Below are 9,103 nucleotides of genomic sequence, written 5' to 3' on the forward strand. Positions count from 1 at the left end.
TAAGCATCTGACTCTTGATTTTGGCTCATGTCATGATCTCAGGGTCGTGGGATGGAGCACTGCCTTGGGCTCTGAGCTGGGCATGGAGCCTGCTTAAGATTCTCTCGCCCTCTCCCTCTGCCCCTCCCTTGCTCACTCACTCGAAGAAGGAGAAGAAGACCCAGAGGAGAAATACTTCCATACTTCCAATACTTCATTACCTCAATACCCAGGGGAGGAATACTTCCACCAGAGCACACAACAATGAGACCATTGATCTGAAAGCTTTCTGACCAATTGGGCTCCTCATCCACTGAACCAATAGCCAAAAGGGGGCGACTGTGTTAGGTACATTGACTGTTCTTGATTTTTGAGGGAGGTGGGTTTGCTGTTGCTCAGTGGGAGCAAGAAGGTGTATGTCTGGAATCTTAAAGGACCCTCCAAGGCTATTTCCAGTCCTGCCATATTTAGGACTCAAATTTCTAAAAGAAATGTATGGAGGCACCTCAGTTAAGCACCTGACTCTTGATTTTTCTTTTAAGATTTTTTGTTTTTATTTTTATTTTTTTATTCAGGGAGAGAGAGAAAGAGGCAGAGACACAGGCAGAGGGAGAAGCAGGGAGACTGACGTGGGACTCAATCCTGGGTCTCCAGGATCATACCCTGGGCTGCAGGCGATGCTAAACCGCTGCGCCACAAGGGCTGCCCTGACTCTGATTTTGACTCAGCTCATGATCCTGGGGTCCTGGGATCAAGCCCTGCATCACATTCCCTGCTCAGCAGGGAGCCTACTTCTCCCTCTCCCTCTGCCCTTCCCTCTCCCCACCCACCCCAGCTCATGCTTGCTTTCTTTCCCAAATAAATCTTTAAAAGTTTTTTTTAAAGAAATGTGTGAATATAAATAACTAATTCATGAAAAGTTGAGAAATGAGGGCTATGTTAGCATTTCGTATTTTTTCCTTGCTCTATTGTGTATACATTTATAAATATCAACCCATTTCTTTCCTACCTCCATTTTCCCTACCATTATAAGGTGTGTTATTGTTGCTAATTTGATCATGGGATCCTTAGGTTGTTGAAGCAGAATTCCAACTGAACTAGGATGAATATCACCCAGAGATGGATACATGACTAATGGGACTTTGGATATCTCCTTTTAGGAAGCAAGTTTAGGTCCCAAAAAGGTCAAAGGGTAAATGATGGTCAATTGGCCATCAGCATCCATTCCAATCTCTTTGTCATACTGCCGAGGCTGAAAAGTTAAACACTGTATTTCACCAAATCCTTGGCGGTTAACACTCTGCACGCAAATTAGGGTCTATAAATTTCATCCATTTCTATGAGAGGGGGGAGGAGAAAGTAAGGCCAAGGTCACCTCCCAGCTGTGTGGTTATTGCTTTATGTTCATGGCAAACTTGGGTTACTCTTCAGCACCATGCCAGGGTCCAATCACTAGCTTCATGAGGTTGAAAAGCAGTGGTGGCAGCAGCAGGGGTGGCCTTCTGAGCCTGAGATTGCTGCCACAAGGGTGTGTGTGTGTTAACCATACTTTCACCATTTTAAACTGTACAACTCAGCAAAAAATAAACTCTCCTGCTCAGTAGATTTTAAATATATTCATAAAGTTGTGCAACTATCATGACTATCTAATTCCAAAACATTTCCATGACCCTCAACAAACCCTATTAGTAGTCATCCTCAATTCTCTTGTTCCCCCAAGCCTGGCAACTACTAATCTACTTTCTGTCTCTATGACCTTGCCTGCTCTGGACATTCTGTATAAATGGAATCATGCAGTAGATAACCTTCCGTGTCTGGCTTCTTTCACTTGACACAAGGTTTTCAAGGTCCATCTACATTGTAGCATGTATCAGAACACATTCCTTTTTATGGTTAAATAATATTCCACGGTATATTGTACAGATATACCATATTTTGTTTACCCATTCATCAACTGATGGACATTTAAGTGCTTTCTACTTTTTGGCTATTGTGACCAATGCTGCTATGAATTTTGGTGTATGAAAATCTGCTCAAGTCCCTGCTTTCAATTCTTTTGGGTATATAACTAGACGTGGAATTAAGGAATCATATGGAAGTTCTACATTTAATTTTTTGAGGGATCACCATCCTGTTTCCACAGAGGCTATACCATTTTACCCACCAGCAATACACGAAAGTTCCAATTTCTCCACATTCCTGCCAATCCTTGTTACTGTCTGTCATTTTCATGGTAGCCATCCTTGCGGGCATGAAGTGTTAACTCACTGTGGTTACAATTTGCATTTCTCTAATGACTAATATATTGAGCATCTTTTCACTTATACTTTGGTAAGTCTTATTTGAAAAAATACCTATTTAAATCCTTTGCTTAATTTTAAACTGGGTTATTTTCCTTTTGTATTGTTGAGTCAAAAGACTGCTTTATATATTCTAGTTAAAATTCTCTTAACAGGGGCACCTGGGTGGCTCAGTGGTTGAGCTTCTGCCTTCGGCTCAGATCATGATCCCAGGGTCCTGGGATCGAGTCCCACATCAGGCTCCCCACAGGGAAGCCTGCATCTCTGTCTACCTATGTCTCTGCCTCTCTCTGTGTGTCTTTCGTGAATAAATAAAATCTTTTAAAAATTAAAAATTAAAAAATAAAATTCCCTTAACAAACATATGATTCCCAAGTTCTTTCTTCCATTCTGTGGGTTGTCTTTTCACTTGGTACGTTCTTCAATGCCAGAATTCTAGTAGTGGCCTCCTGACTCATCACCTTCATGTTGTGCCAGAGTTAGCAGCTATTCTGGGGTCTTGTTCTAGGAGTCATGCCTGGAGGTTTGTCCAGAACGCACTCCAGCCCTTCCATCTGTTTCTCTTAACATTGGATTCTCTGCATGAAGTCCTTTGCTGCTTAAAATAATTAGAGCAATTTTGTTTCCTGCAACTGATCCCTGACTGATAAATAAGACAACTTGAAACCTTCCAGCAGGAATAGGACATACCATTTTGCTAGAGCTGATGTATGATTACATTGTAATAATAATAAATTACTGGAAAGTCTAGGTTTGGAAGCACCTCTAAAGATCAACTGGTCCAACCCTTTCATTTGTCAAATGGAAAAGGAAAATGAGATGCAATGAAGTAGACAAGACACACAACCCATGAAGCCAAGGGCCCACAGTTCCCTCAGCCTTCTCCCAAGGCCAGTGGACCTGAGCTGATCTTCTTGCTTTATGAAATCTGTGATCTAGGTCACGTAAATCCAATGAGGCCAGCCCTTCCAACCTTCCTGTGGCTGATTGGACACAGGCTTTGGGCCCAAGCCAAATGCTGCTGTGAACAACGTAGATGTGATAGAGGCCAATCGCCTGTGTGAGATGCCTGGTATGGAGACATAAGTGCTAGAAGATAGAACCTGATAGAACACATCACCACATCACTGTTCCTGTTCTCCAGGGATTTAGGTGGGCTGCTGACACAGCTTCCCCTGCCAACCTTACTTCATCTCTGTCCTTTCCACTCACTCCCATTACTGAAAGTCACCTGAGCGCGGCTCTTCCTTGCCCACCTGAAGAAGCTCGTGAATATACCCAAACATGGCCACTGGTTTTCTGGGGATCACAGACAGATTAAAAAAAAAAGCAGCCCATAACCCCAGATCTGGAATTGCAGACCTTATGTTCTTTCCACTCTGACAAGACTGAGTCACATGCAACATGAAAGTGGGGGCTTCCTGAGTGTGGGGAGACTAGAGGAGTCTATTGGCTCTGAGGGGTTGAATTCTGAGGCCTGAACTGTCATTAGAGGGATCCAGCAAGGGCAGGATAACTGTCCCTCCTCTTAGCCTGCACTGGAGATGCTGCTTCACTTTACTCCTGTGGCTCTGCCTTTGCCACTGGCTTGGGATAGAGTTCTAGATGCACATACCACTTGGCCATTCCTGAGGTCCCTGCCTTTGAGGAAATTCATTCGTTGTTCACTATACATGGACAGGAGCTCTGCTCAGACTCTGTGCTTGACCATAGGAGCTGACACCCAGAGACAGACCCAGGCCATGCAGATGGGAAATCATCAAGGGAAAAAATGGCACCAGATGTGAATGAGAGGAGGACTGGCTTTCTCTTCTCATAAACCTTTCACTAATGAGAGCAGCAAAAGGAGCAACAGAAAGGGAGGGAAAGGGGAGCCAGGAAGGAACAGAACACTGGAGGTCAAGTGGGGTAAGAAGTCCAAGAAGGAAAGCATGGTTCACTGACATGTGGGATAGGTCAAGCTGGCTGAGAACTGGAACGGATTTCATTTAGCTGAGGTGTGAGTGGATGGGGAGGAGGTAGAGATGGTAGACAATTCTCTCTTAAGAAAAGGAGATCTGGGGATCCCTGGGTGGCGCAGCGGTTTGGTGCCTGCCTTTGGCCCAGGGCGCGATCCTGGAGACCCGGGATCGAGTCCCACGTCGGGCTCCCGGTGCATGGAGCCTGCTTCTCCCTCTGCCTGTGTCTCTGCCTCTCTCTCTCTCTCTCTGTGTGACTATCATAAATAAATAAAAATTAAAAAAAAATATTCTTATAAAAAAAAAGAAAAGGAGATCTGGTTCTTTTTTAAGATTTTATTTATTTATTCATGAGAGACACACACAGAGAGAGAGGCAGAGACACAGGCAGAGGGAGAAGCAGGCTCCATGCAGGGAGCCCTACGTGGGACTTGATCACTGGTCTCCAGGATTGCACCCTGGGCTGAAGGTGGCGCTAAACCGCTGGGCCACCAGGGCTGCCCAGATTTTTTTTTTTTTTTTTTTTTTTTTTTTTAGGAGAGGCTCATGAAAGGTTGGAGACTCAGGAGAAAATAGAAAAAGAGAGGAAGCCATTTCATAGTGCTCTGTGTCTGGATGTCAGAGAGACGAAATCAGGCGCAGGCAGAGGGGTTGGCTGTGGACACAAGAAGGGGACCAGGCCCTTCCTCTCTCAGCTTGGAGGGACATGAAGACCAGGAGATTTAGTGTCCTTCCCAAAGGGGCTAATCTTCACTCTGAGAAGATTATAATGCTTACAGACAGAATGGATGGCTGATAAATAAATGCCAGTCCTCCTCCCTTCCCTGGCTGTGTGGTCCCAGTCCTTTGAAGCCACACGTGATGTCACTTGGGGCTATTACAAGACTAAAAAACACAGCCAGAGCTGGAGAAATTCAAGGCATCCCCAAACTTTGCTGGAATTTCAGAGGAGTGGAGGCTGCTTTCTCCTGAGGCTCCTCAGCTGGGAAGATGGAAGTGTGGATCTTCCACTATGGGGACAGACTTCCTGATACTGAAACCATGCAGAGCAAGGCAGAACTGAGAAATGGAAGGCAAGAGACAGGGTCACCATGTGAAGATATCAGATGACATTGTTTTAGGGCCAGGATTTAACCGTGCATGAAGCCCCTGAACGTTCACATACCATAATTCAACAAATTATTTCCCCTTATCCAATGGCCATTTCTGTTAGGCCTCTGTCACCTGTAACTGATGGAAGTGGGGTGTTGCTGGTGATGATCCCTAGCCCACAGGACTGGCAGGGTTGAGGTGGGGTACAGGCAGTGAGGTTTTCCTCATCCTAGGCAGGGAGGGCAGCATGCCCTGCAGCGCAGCTCCTGAGACCAGGTACCTAACACAGGTGGGAGCTCGGGGACTCAGTAGGAATCTGTCAGGAGGTTGTATGTGTTGGCTAATTTCCCAAGCCTGGGCAGCCCGGGTGGCTCAGCGGTTTAGCGTGGATCCTGGAGACCTGGGATCAAGTCCCACATCGGGCTCCCTGCATGGAGCCTGCTTCTCCCTCTGCCTGTGTCTCTGCCTCTCTCTCTCCCTCTCTGTGTGTCTGTCATGAATAAATAAATAAAATCTTTAAAAAAAAATTTCCCAAGCCTTTAGTTTGCAGTCAAAGACACAAATTTTGCAGACAGAATAATGAATAATAAAAGCTCATATTTCCGCGGCACTCATCCTGTGCCAGGTCTAAGACCTTTACACATACGAAGTCACTGAATCTTCACAATAACACGAAGAAATAAGTAGCACTGTCATTCCCCATTTTACATTAGGGGAGCTGAGGCACAGAACAATTTGCCCAAGGTCACGAAGCTAGACAGGCGAGAGCTATAACTTGCATCCAGGCAACCTGGCCCCCGATCTTGCGTGCCTACAGCTTTGCCAAGACAGCCTGCCTGTAACCAGCACAGTCTGACCATCGCGTGCTTTGCAGGTCACACGCCTTGCAGGATCGAAAAAGCCAAAGCTAAAGTGAGTAGAACAAAGGCAGGAAGGCAGGAAACACAGCCCCACCCAAGCCCTTTCTGCCCATCCCCACTAATAGGACGGTTACCCTATGTAAAGAACCTTCCACTGGGATGCAGCCTAGTGGTCAGGGTTGCTCCAAGGCAGAGGTGATGATGGGCCAAGGGCCTGGAGGTCCAGTTGCTGATAGACTCCTCTGGTCTAGATTCAGAGACCATAATTCACAATTCTTCTGACTTGGTTCTCTTTTTTTTTTTTTTTTAAGATATTTATTTATTTATTTATTTATTTATTTATTTATTTATCTATTCATGAGAGAGAGAGAGAGAGAGAGAGAGGCAGAGGGAGAAGCAGGCTCCACTCAGGGAGCCAGATGTGGGACTCGATCCTGGGTCTCCAAGATCAGGCCCTGGGCTGAAAGCGGTGCTAAATCGCTAAGCCACCCGGGCTGCCCCTTGGTTCTTAACTCATAGAGTTATCCAAATAGGAGTGGTCAGAAACTTCTCTTCTAAGGGAGTGGTTTTGCCAGAGAAACCCAAATCCTAGCACAAGGAAGCCTGCGATTGGGATCCCTGGGTGGCGCAGTGGTTTGGCGCCTGCCTTTGGCCCAGGGCGCGATCCTGGAGACCCAGTCTCTGCCTGTGTCTCTGCCTCTCTCTCTCTCTCTGACTATCATAAATAAATAATTAAAAAAAATTTAAAAAAAAAAAAAAAAAAAGGAAGCCTGCAATTGATCAACCCCCAAGGCCATATTTTGGTTCCAACAACACTAAGGGACATCTTCAAAATCCCCCTAAGATGTGGCCACACAGTAACAACAAATAGGGGAGACCCACCAACATGGGAGAGTAGACAGCCTGGCTTCACTCTACCAAGGCAAGGAATCCTTCCCGTTCTCGACCTCAGGTACAACACACACCACAGGCCATTGGGTGCTGTTTTGTCTCCTCTCCTCTTCCAAATAGGCATGTTTATTTATAATTATCTCGTGTAACCTTTACCAGTGCACTAAAGTACTACGTATGGGGCTGATTAACTTCATTGTTTATCTATAGTAGTGATTTACAAACTTTTTGGCCTCTAGATCCCTTTACATTCTGAAAAATTGAAGGCCTGAAAGAGCATTTGTTTATATGGGGTAAATTACTGATATTTACCATATTTAAATTAAAATTAAGAGTTTAGGGCAGCCCGGGTGGCTCAGCGGTTTAGCGCCACCTTTGGCCCAGGGCCTGATCCTGGAGACCTGGGATTGAGTCCCGCATGGGGCTCCCTGCATGGAGCCTGCTTCTCCCTCTGCCTGTGTCTCTGCCTCTGTGTGTGTGTGTGTGTGTGTGTCTCATGAATACATAAATAAAATCTTTAACAACATACATACATAAATAAAGTAAAATTAAGAGTTAAAAAATACATTTATTTATTTAAAAATAACAATAAGGGATCCCTGGGTGGCGCAGCGGTTTAGCGCCTGCCTTTGGCCCAGGGCGCGATCCTGGAGATTCGGGATCGAATCCCACGTCGGGCTCCTGGTGCATGGAGCCTGCTTCTGCCTCTGCCTGTGCCTCTGCCTCTCTCTCTCACTGTGTGCCTATCATAAGTAAATAAAAATTAAAAAAAAAAAAACAATAATAGGGGTGCCTGGGTGGCTGAGTCATTAAGCATCTGCATTTGGCTCAGGTCATGATCTCAGGTCCTGGGATAAAACCCCGTGTTGGGCTCCCTGCTTAGTGGAGAGTCTGCTTTTCCCTCTCCCTCTACCTGCTGCTCTGCCTGCTTATGCTCTCTCTCTGACCATCTCTCACTCTCTGTGTCAAATAAATAAATAAAATATTTTAAAAAATAAAAACAATAAACTCACTAATCCTAACATAAGTAACACCCTTTTTTAAAAAAATAACACCCTTTTTAATGAAAAATAACGACATTTTTCAAATAAAAAAAATCAGTGGAAAGAATGACATTGTTTGACAGTTTTGCAAGTCTCTTTAAATATCTGGCTTAATAAAAGGCAGCTAGATTCCCATATCTGCTTCTTTATTCAATCTGTTGAGCTATGTTGTTTTAGTTGAAGTATATGAATAAAATTCAAACTCATAGAGATATAAAAATGGAAAAGGGATTATTTTTAAAAGACTTTTCAGATAACTGTAGATATTCCTCTTTAAAAAAAAAAGATTTTATTTATTTATTCATGAGAGATAGACAGAGACACAGGCAGAGGGAGAAGCAGGCTCCCTCTAGGGAGCCCATTATGGGACTCGTTCCCAGGACCCTGAGATCACACCCTGATCCAAAGGCAGACACTCACCACCTAGCCACTCAGATGCTCCCTCCTCTTTTGTTTATAAGGGAAGAGACTGAACACAGTTCCCTATTATCATAAATTACACAGCCAAGTCTCCTACATTTGGAATAATCAAAAAAGGTAGCACACCCGGAGTGCCATGGATGGGCCTCACCCTGGGAAAATCATCTTCACGATCATGGTTTTCCCCATCCAGATAAGTATGTGGATATTCCTCTTTGCTTCTACACCAAAAGTTAACAAATGACAGTTTTGTAAAATTTAGTTTCAGTGTGGAATCTGAAATCAGTCAATGTTTCATTAATTAAAATGCATTGGTCTATCTCGCATTTTGAATGTATCTTTTACCCACGAGTGATTTTGTAACACTTGGAACATAGGGTTCACTGAGCTATACTATACAGGTCTTCCAAACGTCACACATGTTATTATACAATATTGTATAATATTGTATATTGAACAAAATCATGAACAAAAATCATGTTCATTAATGTCACCATTGATCTTATCAGAGGGTCTTTAAGTATTGGGAAGCTATTAAGCCCATAGTGGTGGATACAAAT

At 44.3% G+C, this 9,103-nt stretch overlaps 1 non-coding gene across 1 annotated transcript; it reads right to left on the reverse strand.

Moving 5' to 3' along the window:
* Positions 1-8,581: 8,581 nt before the first annotated feature.
* LOC121498402 lies at positions 8,582-8,744 on the reverse strand. The gene has a single exon (XR_005989776.1). It is a non-coding gene; the product is annotated as a U1 spliceosomal RNA (small nuclear RNA).
* Positions 8,745-9,103: the final 359 nt, after the last annotated feature.

This window comes from Vulpes lagopus, chromosome 8 (assembly GCF_018345385.1).
Source record: "Vulpes lagopus strain Blue_001 chromosome 8, ASM1834538v1, whole genome shotgun sequence".
Taxonomy (NCBI): domain Eukaryota; kingdom Metazoa; phylum Chordata; class Mammalia; order Carnivora; family Canidae; genus Vulpes; species Vulpes lagopus.